The sequence below is a fragment of the Mustela lutreola genome, chromosome 5 (genome assembly GCF_030435805.1).
Source record: "Mustela lutreola isolate mMusLut2 chromosome 5, mMusLut2.pri, whole genome shotgun sequence".
In the NCBI taxonomy this organism is placed as follows: domain Eukaryota; kingdom Metazoa; phylum Chordata; class Mammalia; order Carnivora; family Mustelidae; genus Mustela; species Mustela lutreola.
The window spans coordinates 150,789,758-150,807,335 of record NC_081294.1 but is presented as its reverse complement, the minus strand read 5'-3'; positions in this window follow the sequence as shown (position 1 = coordinate 150,807,335).

Here is a 17,578-nt window from a genome sequence, read left to right as displayed (position 1 = left end):
TTTTAAGGTCATCCTTAACGCAAACTGAAGCAGTGACAATAATCCCTAGAAACTGGCTTGGCATCAAGCTAAAGCCAATGCCAAATTAATTGATGTATATATTCAATATTCATTCAACAAATGTTAACTGACCACTGACTATGTGCCAGGCATTGTGCTGGACACTGAAACTGCAGGGTTGTTTTTTTTTTCCTTCTCTGAGAATTGTATTTGTCGCCAAAAGTTCTCAACAATGAATTTTTTTTATTTTCTTTTTTCTTTTTTTTTTTTTCAACAAGATAGAAAGCATTGATGACTAAGGGGTGACTACAAAAAGAATCAGATAATTTTTTTCTTTCTGGAGTAGAATTTGGTGTCATCACTTGTACAAAACCTGGTGCTCACTCATCTCACTGTAGTTTTGACTCAAATTTCCCTAATGACTGGTGATGTTGATCATCTTTTTATATGCTCATTAGCCATGTGTACACCTTCTCTGGAGAAATGTCTACTCAAGTGCTCTGCAATTTCTGAAGTGGGAATGTGTGTTTGTTGTTGTTGGGTTGTAGAGTTTCTATATATTCTGAATATCAATCCCTTATCCAATATGTCATTTTAAATATTTTCTCCCACTCTGGGGATTGCTTTTTTGTTCTCTCAACAGTATCCTTGAAAGCACAAAAGTTTAATTTTGAAGAAGTCCAATTTATTTTTTTCCCTTCACTACCCGGGCTTTGGTGTCATATCCATGAAATCACTGCCAAATCCAATGTTGTAAAGCTTTTCCTCTATATTTTACTCTAATAGCTTTATAATTTAAGGTCTTATATTTAGGTTTTTGGTCCATTTTGAGTTAACTTTTATATATGGTGTGAGGTAAGGGTCCCATCTCATTCTTTTGCATGTAGATATCTAGTGTCTCAGCACCCTCTGATGAAAATATTGTCCTTCCTCCATTGATCTTGACTCTGCTGCAGAAAATCATTTGACCATATACTTGAGGGTTTATGTCTGGACTCTATTCCATTGTACAATGCCACTGTCTTTATGCCACTAAAACACTGTTTTGATTACTGTACCTTGCAGTAAGTTTTTAAATCAGGAAGTATGAGCCTGCCAATTTTTTAAGACATTTTGGCTATTTGATATCCCTTGATATGAATTTTAGGATGGACTCTTCTATTTTGGGAAGAAAAAAAAAAAGCAGCCCCTGGATGTTGATTAAATTGCACTGAATCTGTAGATCACTTTGGGTAGTACTTATATCCTAACTCTATTAAGTCTTCTGTCCACACACAAGATGCCTTACATATATTTATATCTTGTCTAATTACCTTCACCAATGTTTTATATTTTTCCATGTACAAATCTTCCACCTTCCTGGATAAGTTTGTTTCTAAGTACTTTATTTTTTCAATGATACTGTAAGTTGAGTTTTTAATTTTGTTTTTGGATTGTTCGTTGTTAGTAAATAGAAACTCAGTTGATCTTTACATGCTGACTTTCAATCCTGCAACACTGCTGAATTTTTAATAGTTTCGGTGGAATCCTCAGGGCCTTCTATATAGAAGATTGCCTCATCTGTGAACAAAGAAAATTTTACTTCTTCCTTTCCAGTTTGGATGTTGTTTATTTCTTTTTCTTGTTTAATTGCTCTGTCTAGGACTTCCAGTCCTAGCACTATATTGAATAAAAGTGGCAAAAATGGGCATCTTTGGGGCACCTGGGTGGCTCAGTGGGTTAAGCCTCTGCTTTCAGCGCAGGTCATGATCTCAGGGTCCTGGGATTGATCCCCGCATCGGGGTCTCAGCTCAGTGGGGAGCCTACTTTCTCCTCTCTCTCTCTCTGCCGGCCTCTCTGCCTACTTATGATCTCTGTCAAATAAATTTTTTTAAAAAAATCTTTTTAAAAAATGGGCATCTTTGTCTTGTTCCTAATCATAGGAGAAAAGCTTTTGGTTGTTCACCATTGAGCACGATATTATTTGTGTTTTTTTCATTGATGTGATTTCATTAATGACATTTTCTTCTATTCCTACTTTGTTCACTATTTTTCCCCTATCATGAAGGGGTGTTGAATTTTGTCAAATGCATTTCCTTTATCAACTGTGATAATCATGTGGTTTATTATACTGGCTGATTTTCATATGAAATTAATACTGCTTGGCTATGGTGTCTAATCATTTCAATATCCTACTGAAGTTGGTCTATTATTTATTGAGGTCTTGCATTTATTCTTATAAGGAATATTGGTTTGTAGTTTTCTTATATTGTTTTTTATTTTTCTATCACAGTAGTGCTAGCCTTATAATATGAGGTTGGAAGTACTCCATCCTTTTCATTTTTTACAAGGCTTTGATAGGATTGGTGTGTTAATTCTTTTAAACAGTTGGTTATATTCACTGGTGAAGCCATTTGGTCCAGGGTTTTTCTTTGTTAGGAAGTTTTGGTCACTGATTTCATCTCCTTATTATAAGTCTGTTAAGATTGATTTCTTATTCAGTTTTGGTGGGCATTATCTTTCTAGGGATTAGACTGTTGATTAGGTTATCCAGTTTATTGGTGAACAATTGTTTGCAGTATTGTATTATAATCCTTATTAGTAAAATCAGTAGTAATATCCCCATTTTTTTTTTACTTTTTCCCCCATTTTCATTTCTGATTTTAGTATTTGAGTCTTCCTTCTTTCTTTCATAGTCAATCTAACTAAAGATTATTCAGTTGTATTGCTCTTTTCAAAGAACAAATTTGGGAACATTGATTTTCTCTACTGTTTCTCTGCTCTCTATTTATGTCCAACCTCATCCTCTCTATTTCTTTTCTTCTGCTAATTCTGGGTTTAAATTGTTCTGCTTTCCTTAAAGTAAAAAGTTGTTATTTTAAGATCTTTCTTCCATTTTTTAAAGATTTTATTTATTTATTTATTTGACAGAGAAAGAGAGATCACAAGTATGTAGAGAGGCAGGCAGAAGGAGAGGAGGAAGAGGCTCCCTGCTGAGCAGAAAGCCCGATGCGGGGCTCAATCCCAGGACCCTAAGATCATGACCTGAGCCAAAGGCAAAGGCTTTAACTCACTGAGCCACCCAGGCACCCCATTTTTAATTCTTTTTAAATTCTCTTAATTATTTTATTTTTTATTTTAAGAGAGAGCAAGCTTGAGAGTGAGGAGTGGGAGGGGAGAGAGAGTATCTTAAGCAGACTCCACACCTAGCACAGAGCCCCATGCAGAGTTCAATCTCATGACTCTGAGATCATGACTCGAGCCAAAATCAAGAGTCGAACACAACTGATTTAGCCAATCAGGTGCCCCTTTTTCTTCTTTTTTAATGTAATTTCAATTTCCCTGTTAGCACAGCATTTCTTGTAGAGCAGTTGTTGTGATAATAAACTCCCTTAGGTTTTATTTATCTGGAAATGTCTTCATCTCTCTCTCATTTTTAAAGGACTATTTTGCAGCATACAAAAATCTCATCTGACAGGTTTCTTCTTCCAGCACTTTAAATATCTTATCCCTGCCTTCTGGACTCCAAAATTTCTACTGAGAAATTAGCTGATAACCCTATCGTAAATCTCTTGTTTTGATGAATCATCCCTTCTTTCTTGCTGCTTTCCAAAGTTCTCTATCCTTGGCTTTCTGTGAGTTTTCCCTACATAGAGTTTGCTGAGTTCCATGAATTTGCAAATTCATGTCTTTAACCAAATTTGGGGAGTTTTCAGCCATTATTTCTTCCAATAATCTGCCTCTTTCTCTCTTTTTCTTCTGAGACTCCCACAGTGAATATGCTGACCCACTTGCTAGTAATCTCAAATGTTATATCTTCACATTTGCCGATTCTTTCTTCTGCTTGCTGAAATCTGGGGTTGAATCCCTCTACAGCATTTTCAATTCAGTTATTTTCTTTTTAAGCTCCAAAAATTGTTTGGTTCCTTTTTATAACTGTTATCTTTTTGTTAATATTATCATTTTTTCCTAGATCATTTTCCTTATTTCCTTTAGTTCTTTGTCCATATTTTCCTTTAGCTCTTTGAGCATATTTAAGACAATTTTTTAAAAAGTTTTCACCTGGGACGCCTGGGTGGCTCAGTTGGTTAAGCAGCTGCCTTTGGCTCAGGTCGTGATCCCAGGGTTCTGGGATCGAGTCCCACATGGGGCTCCTTGCTCGGCAGGGAGCCTGCTTCTCCCTCTGCCTCTGCCTGCCTCTCTGTCTGCCTGTGCTCACTCGCTTTCTCTCCCTCTGTCTTTGACAAATAAATAAATAAAATCTTTTAAAAAAAGTTTTCACCTGTCTGATGTCTGTGTTTCTCCAAGAACAGTTTCTGCAGCCTTAGTCTGGTCAAGTTTTTAACACCAAAATTCTATAGACTGGGTTGCCTAAACAACAAACATGTATTTCTCAATGTTTGTGGAGGTTGGCAAGTCCAAGTTCAATGTTCCAGAAGATTCAGTTACTTGTGAGGGTCCTCTCTGTGGCTTGAAGATACTACCTTCTTGCTGTGTCTTCACATGGTGGAGAGAAAACTCTGATCTCTCTTCCTCTTCTTGTAAGGATACCAGTCCCATCATAGGAGTCCAACTCCCATGGCCTCATCTAAACTTAATTATTGCCCAAAGTCCCCACCTCCAACACCATCATATTGGGGATCTGAATTCACATATGAATGGAGAGGGGACACATTTCAGTCCCATAACACTACCAATTTATTTTCTTCCTTTGAATGGACAATATTTTCTTATTTCTTTATATGTCTTGTGATTTCATTGTTGTTGCTATTGAAAATTGAGCTCTTGAAAAAAGTCATATGGACATAGTTTCTGGATCTACATGAAAGACCTTGGAAGTTGACATTCCATCTTAACAACAAGTACAAAGCTGAACAGACAGAAAAATCAACAATTCTTCTAGGATCTGCAAGACAGGTGGAAATACAAGGCAAACCATTACCCCCCAAGACTGGAGAGACCAATGGGGGATTACAGAAAATAACTTATTGGAGCAGAGACTTGCCAGCTGAAACTGCTATAGGAACAAGTGCTGGATAGGAAAACCCAACAGTAATTGGCAATTACTGAAGGTGTGAACAACTCTAAGAGTTAAAAACTCCAGGGGAGGGGCGCCTGGGTGGCTCAGTGGGTTAAGCCTCTGCCTTTGGCTCAGGTCATGATCTCAGGGTCTTGTGATCGAGCCCCACATCAGGCTCTCTGCTCAGTGGGAGTCTGCTTCCCCTCTCAATCTCTCTCTGCCTGCCTCTCTGCCTACCTGTGATCTCTGTCTGTCAAAATAAATAAATAAAATATTAAAAAACAAAAACAAAACTCCAGGGGACCTCATCACAAGAGGGTTACCAAAATTTTGTTAGATTTATTTTCAGGAGCTCAATGAGGTTTCCTACATAAATACTGGAAGAAAATTTCCTCATGTTTCTAGGAAGGAGAGAGGAAAAGGAACCATCATGAAATATAAAATAGCATTCTCTTCTTAACAAGGCTTGCCCTCAGAAGAAACTAGTTAACCAGAACCTATTCTGCTGGAGTATTATCAAAGCCTAACTGTTCTGGCAGAAGGGAAATAGCCAACCCAACTCAGCCCTACCCTTCCACATGGGAGAAGAAATACCAACTCTAGCATATCCTCGCCACCCAACCCACTGACAAAATTAGAAAAAAAGAGAGATTTTAAAACACAAATCAAGTTCAGTCAGGAGGCAGAAGCTTACTAAAAGACCGACACACATCATAGAACTATCGAAAAATTTCCTGCTACTCACACTTTACCACCACATTACTAAAGGCACATTTACAGCAATTCCTTTTGCCCAGCATCATCTCCATCTACCAAGAAAAAAATACAATGCACGCCAAAAGTCAGAAAACACAAGTTGAAGAGACAGAGAAAGCATCAGACCCAGACATGGCAGAGAAGTTGCAATTTTAAGACAAGAATTTAAAACAACCATGATCAATACACTAAGGGTGCGAATGGGTAAAGCAAACAGTACAAAAGAACGTTTTGACAATGTAAGGAGAGAGACAAAAATCCAAAAAAGAACAAAAAAAAAAATCTAGGATCAAAAACACTGTAACAGATAAGAAGAGTGTTTTTGATGGACTTACTAGTAGACTGAACATGGCTGAGAAAAGAGACACTCTGAATTTGAGGCTATCTCAATAGAAACCTCCAAAACTGGAAAACAAAGAAATTACAATATCCAGGGACTGTGGGACAACTACATAAGGTATAATATACAGGTAATGGAAATACCAGAAGGGGAATAAATGAACAGGAGATTTGAAAGAGTAATAACTGAGCATCTTCCCAAATTAATGTCAGACACCAAATCACAGATCCCAGAAGTTCAGAGATGACCAAACAGGATGAATTCTAAAAATACTAAAACACTACACCTAGGCATATCATTTTTAAATTATAGAAAATCAAAGCTAAAAAAATGTTCTAAAAGAAGCCAGAGGGAGCGGTGCCTCGGTGGCTCAGTTGGTTATGCATCTGCTTTCAGCTCAAGTCATGATCCCAGGGTCCTGGGATCAAGCCCCAAATCAGACTCCCTGCTGAGCAGGATGCCTGCTTCTCCCTCTCCCACTCCACTTGCTTGTGTTCCCTCTCTCACTGTGTCTCTGTGTCAAATAAATAAATAAAGTCTTAAAACAAAAAAAAAAAAAAAGAAGAAGAAGAAGAAGAAGCCAGAGGGAAAAATACTTACCTATAGAGGAACAAAGATAAGAAGGCCACTACAACACCCACCATTTATAAGGCCACCATACATCCAACATCTCTTCAGAAACCATGCAAGCAAGAAGGGAGTGGAGTGAAATATTTAGTGTGTTGGGGGGAAAACACCACCAACCTATAATTCTGTACCCTGCAAAATTATCTTTGAAAAGTAAGGAGAAATAAAGGTTTCATCAGACAAACAACAATTAAGGGAATTTGTTGCTAGTATACCTGCCTTGCAAGAAAGGTTAAAAGAAATTCTTTAGGGGGAAGGAAAATAATAATATGTCAGAAACTCAGATCTTCACAAAGAAAGGGAAAGCATCAAAGGAGTAAGTAAAGTTAAAATTTTTATCTCTCTTAAATTTTTTTAAATATTTTATTTATTTATTTGACAGAGAGAGATCACAAGTAAGCAGAGAGGCAGGCAGAGAGAGAGGAGGAGGAAGCAGGCTCCCTGCTGAGCAGAGAACCCAATGTGGGGCTCAATCCCAGGACCCTGAGATCATGACCTGAGCCAAAGGCAGAGGCTTTCACCCACTGAGCCACCCAGGCGCCCCTATCTCTCTTAAATTTAATGACCTAAGGGGTAACAGTTTGTTCAAAATAACAGAAACAAAACAGCATATTTGATTATATACGCTTACACACACCTCATAAATATTTACATATAAATATATACACATATGTATATATATACATATATATGCTTATGTAAAAGTGAAATGAAAAACAGCAATGATACATGGCACAGAGGGCAGGATTAGGATTATTTTGCTATTATAAGGTACTCACAAAACCCATGAAATGGTATAGTGTTACTTGAAAGTGGACTTACATTAGTTGTAAATGTATTGCAAACTCAAGGGCAACCACTAAAGAAAGTAACAAAAAGAAGTGTGTGTGCTAAAAGGAATCATATGAAATGCTCAATTATTAAAGATTTTTATTTATTTATTTGACAGAGAGAGACACAGCGAGAGGGAACATAACCAGGAGGAGAGGAAGAGGGAGAATCAGGCTTCCTGCTGAGCAACAAGCCTGAAGCGAATAAATAAATAAATAAAATCTTAATCCCAGGACCCTAAGATCCTGACCTGAGCAGAAGGCAGATGCTTAATGACTGAGCCACACAGGTGCCCCTGAAATGCTCACTTAAAAGCTCAAAGGCGAAAAGAGAATGGAAAACAAATATAGGAACAAAGAACAAGGACAAGAAATAGAAAACAGTAACAAACATGGTAATATTAATTCAGCTATATCAATAATCACTTTGAATATCAATAGTTTAAATGCACCAATTTAAAGACTATCAGATGGATCAAAAAATATTCAACCATACGTTGTCTACAAGATATCCTTTTTTTTAAAAGATTTTATTTATTTATTTGACAGAGAGAGATCATAAGTAGGCAGAGAGGCAGGCAGAGAGAGAGAGAGGAGGAAGAAGGCTCCCTGCTGAGCAGAGAGCCCGATGCGGGACTCGATCCCAGAACCCCGAGATCATGACCGAAGTTGAAGGCAGCGGCTTAACCCACTGAGCCTCCCAGGCGCCCCAAGATATCCATTTTAAATATAAAGACACATACAGAAAAAAAAATAAATGGAGAAAATAGACTATGCTACCACAAACCAAAGAAAGTTGGGATAACTCTATTAATTTCAGAAAGAACAAGTGATTAAAGCAAATAAAATCATCAGGGATAAAGAAGCAAATTACATAATGATAAAGAGGTCAATTCTCCAGGAAGACAACAATCTTAAGTGAGTACATGTCTAAAAATGATCATCAAATTGCATGAGGCAAAAATCAACAGAACTGTAAGGAGAAACAGAAGAATCAACTATTATACCTGGATACTTCAACACCCCTCTATCAGGAACTGATAGATCCAACAGACAGAAAGCCAGTAAGGATGTAATTGAACTCAATAACACCATCAGTCAAGAAGATATAACGGACATCTATAGACTACTTCATCCAACAACAAATACACATTCTTCTCAAGCCCGTATAGAATATTTATCAAGATATACCACATTCTGGGGGCACCTGGGTGGCTCAGTGGGTTAAGCCTCTGCCTTTAGCTCAGATCATGATCTCAGGGTCCTGGGATCAAGCCCCACATTGGGCTCTCTGTTCAGTGGAGATCCTGCTTCCTACTCTCTCTGCCCGCTGCTCTGCCTATTTGTGATCTTTCTCTCTCTCTGTCAAATAAATAAAGTCTTAAGAAAAACAAGATAGACCACATTCTGGGCCATAAAACATGTCCTAACAAATTTAAAATAATACCAGTCAAACAAGAGTTGCTCTTCCAAGACTCACAATGAAATTAAACTGTAAATCAGTGACAGAAAGATAGCAAGAAAATCCCAAAATTCTTAGAGATTAAACAATAAACTTCTAAATATCACACAGGTCAAAGAAATCTCAAAATAAAATTTTAATTTTTTTTTAAGATTTTATTTATTTATTTGACAGAGAGAGATCACAGTAGACAGAGAGGCAGGCAGAGAGAGAGAGAGGGAAGCAGGCTCCCTGCTGAGCAGAGAGCCGGATGTGGAACTCGATCCCAGGACCCTGAGATCATGACCTGAGCCAAAGGCAGCGGCTTAATGCTCCGAGCCACCCAGGCGCCCCAAATTTTAAATATTTTGAACTAAATGAAAATGAAAACACAACTTATCAAAATTTGTTGAGTGTAGTGAAACCAGTACTTAAAAGGAAATTTATAGCATTGAATACATACATAAGAAGAAAAGAAAGGGGTACCTGGGTGGCTCAGTGGGTTAGGCCTCTGCCTTTGGCTCGGATCGTAGTCTCAAGGTCCTGGGATCAAGCCCCGTATGGAGCCCCAAAATCGGGCTCTCTGCTCAGTGGGGAACCTGCTTCCTCCCCCCCCACCCACCGCCTGCCTCTCTGCCTACTTGTGATCTCTCTCTCTTTGCCAAATAAATAAATAAAATCTTAAAAAGAGAGAGAGAGAGAGAGAAGAAAGATCTAAATTACTAATCCAAGCTTAGGAAACTAGGAAACAAAGAGCAAGTTAAGTCCAAAGTAAACAGAAGAAAAAATAAAAAGTAGAGTAGAATGAAGTTGAAAACAGGAAATCAATAGCAAAAATCAACAAAACCAGTACATGGTTCTTTGAAAAGATCAATAATATCACAAAGTCTCCAGGCAGGCTAATTAAGAAAAAAGGATAGAACATGGATTTCTCACATGGGATACAGAAGAGGGGACATCACTATAAAACTTTTATTTATACAATAAAGGTATAATAAAAATGGAAATTTTAAATTTGAAATAACTCTATGCAAACTAGATCAATAACCTAGATGAAATCAACCAATTTCTTGAAAGTTACAATCGACTAAAACTCATGCAAGAAGAAACAATCTGAATAGGTCTGCATTTATTAAAGAAACTGATCAATAATTAAGAAGCTTCTAGAATGGAAAGCATCAGGCCTGGATGGGTTGTACCACACAGTGAAGGAAAAAATATACCAATTCTCTACAATCTCTATCAGAATATAGAAGCAGAGAATATACTTTGGAATTCATTTTATGAAGACACCATTATCACGATACCCAAAAAGAAACCCACAAAGAAAATATAAGAAAACAAACTACAGACCAATATTTCTCATGACGATAAATGTAAAATCCTCAACAAAATACAGGAAATCTAATCTAACAATGTATGAAAACAGTTACACACCACGACCAAGTGGGATTTATCCCAGATATTCAAGGCTAGTTCAACAGCTGAAAATCAATTAACGTAATTCATCGTATCAATAGTCTAAAGAAAAATCACATGAGCATATCAATAGAAGCAGGAAATGCTTTTGACAAAGGCCAATACTAATTCATGATAAAAACTATCATCAAACTAGTAATAGGAGAAGACTCCCTCATTTTGATAAAGAGTATCTAGGGGTTCCCGGGTGGCTCAGTGGGTTAAGCCTCTACTTTCAGCTCAGGTCATGATCTCAGGGTTCTGGAATCGAGTCCCACATTGGGCTCTCTGCTCAGCAGAGAGCCTGCTTCCTCCCCTCTCTCTGCCTGCCTCTCTGCCTACTTGTGATCTCTCTCTGTCAAGTAAATAAATAAAATATTTTTTAAAAAAGAGTATCTATAAATTCCCTATAATTCACTTAATGGTAAGAAATTCAAAGCTTTCCCAGATCAAGACCAAGATGTCTCTTCCACACTACTGTTTTTCAACATTGTATGGGAAGTGGTAGTTAATACAAAAGACAAGAAAAAAAGATAAAAGGCATACAGATTTGAAAGGAGTAAAACTTTCTTGTTCACAGATGAGTGTTGATTTACAACTTCGGGAGTTCCCCACGTGAAGTATGAAACTCCTTACAGGAAGGGCAAGGACAGACAGAAGAGAACAGACAACTCCAGACTGGTTGGTGGTGGTCTGAAGAAGCAAGGTAACTTACATACTAGGCATGTCTTGGGTAGCCATAAGACTAGCAGATTTCTGTATCTATCAGCCAGAATCTTAAAAAGTTTACATACAGGTCTTAACAGGGTTTAGTCACGTACCAAGTCCAGAGGGTCTCAACAACACATTGCCTTCTCAAGTCTAGGTACTGGAAATGGCTGAGGATGGAAATAGCAGGCAGAACATATATTTAAAGGGAAGAAAGGGGTAAGGCACCTCTTCTTGCCTTGGTCCAGCTCATGAGTCAACCAGTGGCTATGTCCTCTCCATGACCTCCTCCAGCAATGACATGATAATCTATACAGAAAACCCAAAAGAACTGACCAAGAAATTCCTAGAACTACTAAGCAATTACAGCAAGGTTGAAGGCTACATGACTAATACACAAAACTCAGTCAACTTCCTCTATAGCAGCAGTCAACAAGGGTCATTTGAGATTGGGGAGGGTATGTGCTATGGTGAGTATTGTGAAATGTGTAAGCCTGATGGATCACAGACCTGTACCCCTGGGGCAAATAATACATTATATGTTAATTTTTAAAATAAGAAAAAAAAAATAAAATAACACAATATCATTTACCTTAACACCCCCTAAAATGAAATATTTAGCTATAAATCTAATAAAATATGTACAAGATCTATATGAAGAAAACTATAAAGCTGAACAAAATGAACAAAATCAATGGAGAACTAAATAAATGGAGAAATATTCCATGTTCATGGGGAGGGAGACTCAATATTGTCAAAATGTCAGCTCTTCCCAAATTAGTCCATAGATTCAATAAAAAATCCCAATCAAATTATTTTGTGGGTATTGACAAATTTATTCTAAAGTTTATATGAAGAAGTGAAAGACCCAGATTAGCCAACAAAATAACAAAGAGGGACCAAATTGGAGCAAAAATGCTACTTAATTTCAAGATTTACTAATATGGTGTTGGTAAAAGAACAGACAAAATAGATCAATGGAACAGAAGACAGATCCCAGATACAGACCCACATAAATAGAGCCAACCAATCTTTAACAAAGAGCCAGGCAAGACAATGGAGCAAAGACAGCATCTTTAGCAAAGACTGCTACAACAGTTGGCCATCCACATGCAAAATGATGAATCTAGGGGCACACCTTACGCCCTTCACAAACATCAACTCACAACGGGTTTCACAGAGTTCAATGTAAAACACACAACAAGAAAACTTCAAAAGATAACAGGAGGTCACCTGGCTGGCTCATTCAATAGAGCATGTGACTCTTGGTCTCCAGGTTGTGAGTTCAGGCCCTCCATTAGGGGTAAAGATTACTCAAAAAAATAAAATCTTTAAATAAATAAATAGATAATTTAGGAGAAAAGTTGCTGACCTTGGGTACGTTGATTAAATTTTTTTTAAGATTTTTTACATTTGTTTGTTTATTTATTTATTTATTCATGAGAGACAGAGAGTGAGAAGCAGAAGCAGAGGGAGAAGCAGGCTTCCCTCAAGGCAGGGAGCTCAATGCAGGACTTCATCTCTGTGGAGGCCAAGAGAAACAAGGCTGTACCCACCTCGAGTCTAGCCCTGACATAAGTACAGCCATCTTGATAAAGCAAAAGCTGGCACCTTGCACCCCCTCTCCACCACTCCCCTCCCTTCGGTAGTATGTGTGAACAAATAGTTAACTTGCAGAAATCACAATCCTGCAAGACAGGAGTCAACCTTGGTTTACAAATGTCCCAGTGCTAAATTTCACTAACAAGAACGCTTGATAGGAGGAATGTGACATTCCACCAGGAAACTCCCATCTGTCTTCATGTTAGTGCCTCATTTGAGGGAAAAACGGCCTTGGCTTGATAATAACTAGGCCTCCAATATCCTGACAGTCTTTTTTACCCTGATAGCCCTTCTGAATATCCCTTTTGTCCTCACCCACCGCCGAGCCCACCCCCACTCTGCCTTTAAAAACTCTGACTGTAATCTGGTTCGGGGTCCACATCCCTACTCCGCTGTGCCGGGTATACTTGGGTCCAAGCTTAAGCTTGTCAAATAAACCCTCGTGTGATTACATTGGTGTTGGCTCCTTGGTGGTCTCTTGGACGCGAAAACTCAGGCACAACAATCTCAGGACCCTGGGATCATGACCTGAGCCGAAGGCAGATGCTTAATGGACTAAACTACCCAGGTGCCCCATGGTGATGACTTTTTAGATACAATATCAAAACCATGATGGAGAAAAGAAATATTTGATAAGCTGGATTTGATTAAAACTTAAAACTTCTGCTCTGTGACATACACTGTCAAGAGAATGAGAAGACAAGCCACAGACTGGAACAAAAATTTGCAAAAGAATATATCTGAAAATATAAAAGTTTCAAAAAATTCAAAGAACTCTGAAAGCTCAATAGTAATAAAAAAAAGAACTGGATTAAAAATTGGGCCAAAGACCTTAATAGACACCTCACTCAGGAAGATATACAGAGGGCAAAAAAGCACATACAGAGATCCTTCACATTATATATTGTCAAAAAATACACAAATTACAACAACAATGAGATGCCTCTACATGACTAGTAGAATGTCCAACATCCAGAACGCTGACAGTAGCAAATGCTGATGAGGGTTTGGAGCAACATAAACACTCACTCATTGTTGATGGGAAATGCAAAATGATAGAGCCACTTTGGAAGACAGTTAGGCAGTTCCTGATGAAAGTAAACATCCCCTTACTGCACATTCCAGCAATCACGCTCAAAAGAATTTATAACTTATGTCCACACAAAAACCCACACATGACTGTTTGCAGAAACTTGATTCCTCATTGCCAAAACTTGGAAGAACCTAGATGTCCTTCAGTAACTGAATGGATAAACCGTGGTCCATCCAGACAATGAACATTATTCAGCACTAAAAAGAAGTGAGCTAAGCATGATACGCTCTAGTTCCATCCACGTTGTTGCAAATGGCAAGATTTCATTTCTTTTGATGGCTGCATAGTATTCCATGTAAACCTGGTGATTCACAGACCTGGGGATAAAAATATATGTTTATAAAAAATATATGTTTATAAAAAATAAAAAATTAAAAAAAAAAAAAAAAAAAAGAAGTGAGCTATCCAGGCATGCAAGGACATGGAGGAAACTTAAATGCGTATTACAAAGTGAAAGAAGCCAATTTGAAAAAGTTCTATGGTGTATGATTTCAACTACATGACCTTCTGAAAAAGGACAAACTCTTGAGGCAGTAAAAACACCAGTGGTTGTCAGGGCTAAGGAACAGGCAGAGCATGGGTGGGCGGGGGGGGATTGTAGGACAGTGAAACCATCCTAGAATGGCCAATACATGTTATTCATTATATATTTGTCCAAACCTATAGAGTGTACAACACCAAGAGTGAACCCTCAAAGTCAGCTATGGAATGTGGGTAACTGCAATGCATCGATGCGGGTCGTTCTTTGTAACTAATGTATGGAGCTGGTGAGTGATGCTGATAATTGAGGAGGCTATGCCTATGTTGGGGCAGCAAGTATGTAGGAAATCTCAATTCTGTACTTTCGCCAATTTTGCTGTGACCTAAAATTGCTCTTAAAAAATAATCTTTCTTTAAAACAAAACAAACTGTTCACCTCTCCCAGTCTTTGCAGACTGGTTCTGAGCTATAGCAGTTCTTTAGTAATTGGCTGGCTTGCTTTCAGCCTAGGGGTCAGATAGAGGGAAAAACTTAAGATCTCTTTGTTCTTTTCTGAACTGCAGACCTTGGATGGGCCTCCTGTTGCTTTTTCAGCTGCTTTTAAATGTCTGGATTTCTCCAAGAGTCTCACCCCAAGCCTCTCCTGGGGGCCATAGACAATCTATCTTGTCTGTATCTTTTATTTCTTGCCTCAGGTATCAGTGGGACCAAAGTCTACCTAAAATTTTCATGAGCAATGCTCGCTGCTTCTCCTTACTTGAGATCTGAGTGAGGCAAGACAGAGCCCAGTGCTTCTGGCAGCCCCCAAACACGCTAGAACTTTACAAATAAAGGCTGCTCTGTTCTCTTCCTGATGGGGAGAAGGAATCGGGAACCCTACTGCCTCCTCTCCAGACCAAGACATGCACTGGCAGAAAGGAAGGGGCGAGCACAAGTTACATATGCCACAAAACTTCCCACAATTTCAAATGTGGCTTTTACTTGGAGTGTTTGGTTGCTGTAGGTCTTTTTATTGTTTTCCGGAGCTTTTCTAAGCTAGTTGTTTTTTTTGGGGGGGGGGGTCTATTTTGTTAATGTTTCCAAAGAGGATTGAGAGCTTGGAGTTTTTTGTTTTTTTTTTTTTTTAAGATTTTATTTATTTATTTGACAGATTACAAGTAGAGAGAGAGGGAAGCAGGCTCCCCGCCAAGCAGAGAGCCCGATGTGGGGCTTGATTCCAGGACCCTGAGACCATGACCTGAGCTGAAGGCAGAAGCTTAACCCACTGAGCCACCCAGGTGCCCCAGGGCTTGGAGTTTTTACTCTGTTGTTTTGCTGACCCCTGTACTTTGACTAAAAATCATAGACCACTCAGTATGGTGATTATAGAAAATATATTTTTAAAAAGAAGTAAAATTGTCATCCATATGCCATATGTATATATATTTATATATTTTTTATTTATTTGACATAAAAATGTAGATTTTCTATATTTATTTGAGAGAGAGAGATAGCAAGAGAACATGGTGGGGGGGAGGCTGGGCAGAGGGAGAAGCTGACTCCTCTCTAAGCCAGGACACTGGGGCAAAGGCAGACACTTAACCTATTGCCACCCAGGTACCCCTCCTGTGTTAAATAAAAATCCAACAAACAAATTCATTATTGTAAATTATAAGAGATTTTAGGCAGCAAGCTGTATACAAAACCAATACTCAGCAAGTAAAATTTTTAAGAAGATACCATTTACAATAGCTTTAAAACATGAAATATCTAAAATTAAGCCCCCAAATATGCAACAATGCTATGGAGAAAATACATGTAGAGTTGTCAGACCTAATTAAACAGAGTTACAGGGCACCTGGGTGGCTCAGTGGGTTAAGCCGCTGCCTTCAGCTCAGGTCATGATCTCAGGGTCCTGGGATCGTGCCCCGCATCGTGCTCTCTGCTCAGCAGGGAGCCTGCTTCCCTCTCTCTCTCTCTCTGCCTGCCTCTCCATCTACTTGTGATTTCTCTCTGTCAAATAAATAAACAAAATCTTTAAAAAATAAATAAATAAACAGAGTTACACTTTTAGCTAGGACACCATAGGGTTACTCAGGTCAGAGGGCTGAAAGTATCTGCAGAGAGGAGGAAGGAAAAAGGACAAAAGAAGAGAAAGAATGTGTCTGTTTTGGAAAACACGCAGCTCCCACCAAGGAGACGTATGGCCAGGTGTCCCAGGGATATAACAGCCTTGCATGAACCAGTTTGCAGCTGAGGACTTGTGCAGAAGCCGAGTTGCCCTGAGGTAGTATTTAGCTCATTATAATACTGAAATCTATAGGCAGAGTTTTGGTCCATTAAAAAAAAAAAACCATAAAATGTATCCACTAGCATGTTGACAAGCTTTTGACAAGCTAGGTATTTGCAAAGTGCCTAACAAAATATGTGTAAGTTCCCTAATGTATCCAGCTCCTTACCCCTGCCCCCTAGCACCCTGAATAAAAGATTCCTGCACTACCCCATGGGGAGACAATGCTTTGACAATTACCTCCTCATACCCTCACTTATCACCAGGCTGGTTAATTGCCTGATGCCTGTGTGTATGGTGACAATACCATAGTAAGGATTATGAGAATCAGTATTGTGAAGCTATCAATTCTCCCAAGTAATTTGTACATTCAATGAATCCAAAACCTCAGCATTTTTATTTACAAGTTGGCATAATGATAACTATTCATGTGGGTTGATGATAGCCAAAACACTTGAACAAAAATTCATAGAAGGATACTTTATCTTAGCGATATTTCGTTTCCTGCCATACTAACACGGGTTTGGGGATCTGGGACCCTATTTCTTGCTACAAACTGCCTCCATATCTACCCTAAATACTCCCGAACATGCTCTTTCACTTTTCCCCCTAACACTTAACCTTCTAAACTCTGATTACATTCGTAACTTGTTGTCTTCTCTCTACCGCCCCCTGACCAAACAAAAACAAAACAAAACAGTTAACCAAGAGCAATGAACTTTGTTTAGTTCACTGACCTACTTTCAACCACTTGTAATAGTGTTTGGAACAGAGCAGGTGATCGCTACACTTTGATTCAATCACTGGAGGGGAAATAGGTTTGCTCTCCGCAGCTGTCTACTTGCCTTACTGTCACTTATGGAAATGCACAGCTAAATGACACACCGTCCTCAGCAAACCTCCACCTCCTTCCTGAGGAACCTGGAGCCACGCGCCGGGTAGCCCAAAGGGTGCGACGCGGAGCCCGTAAGGGGG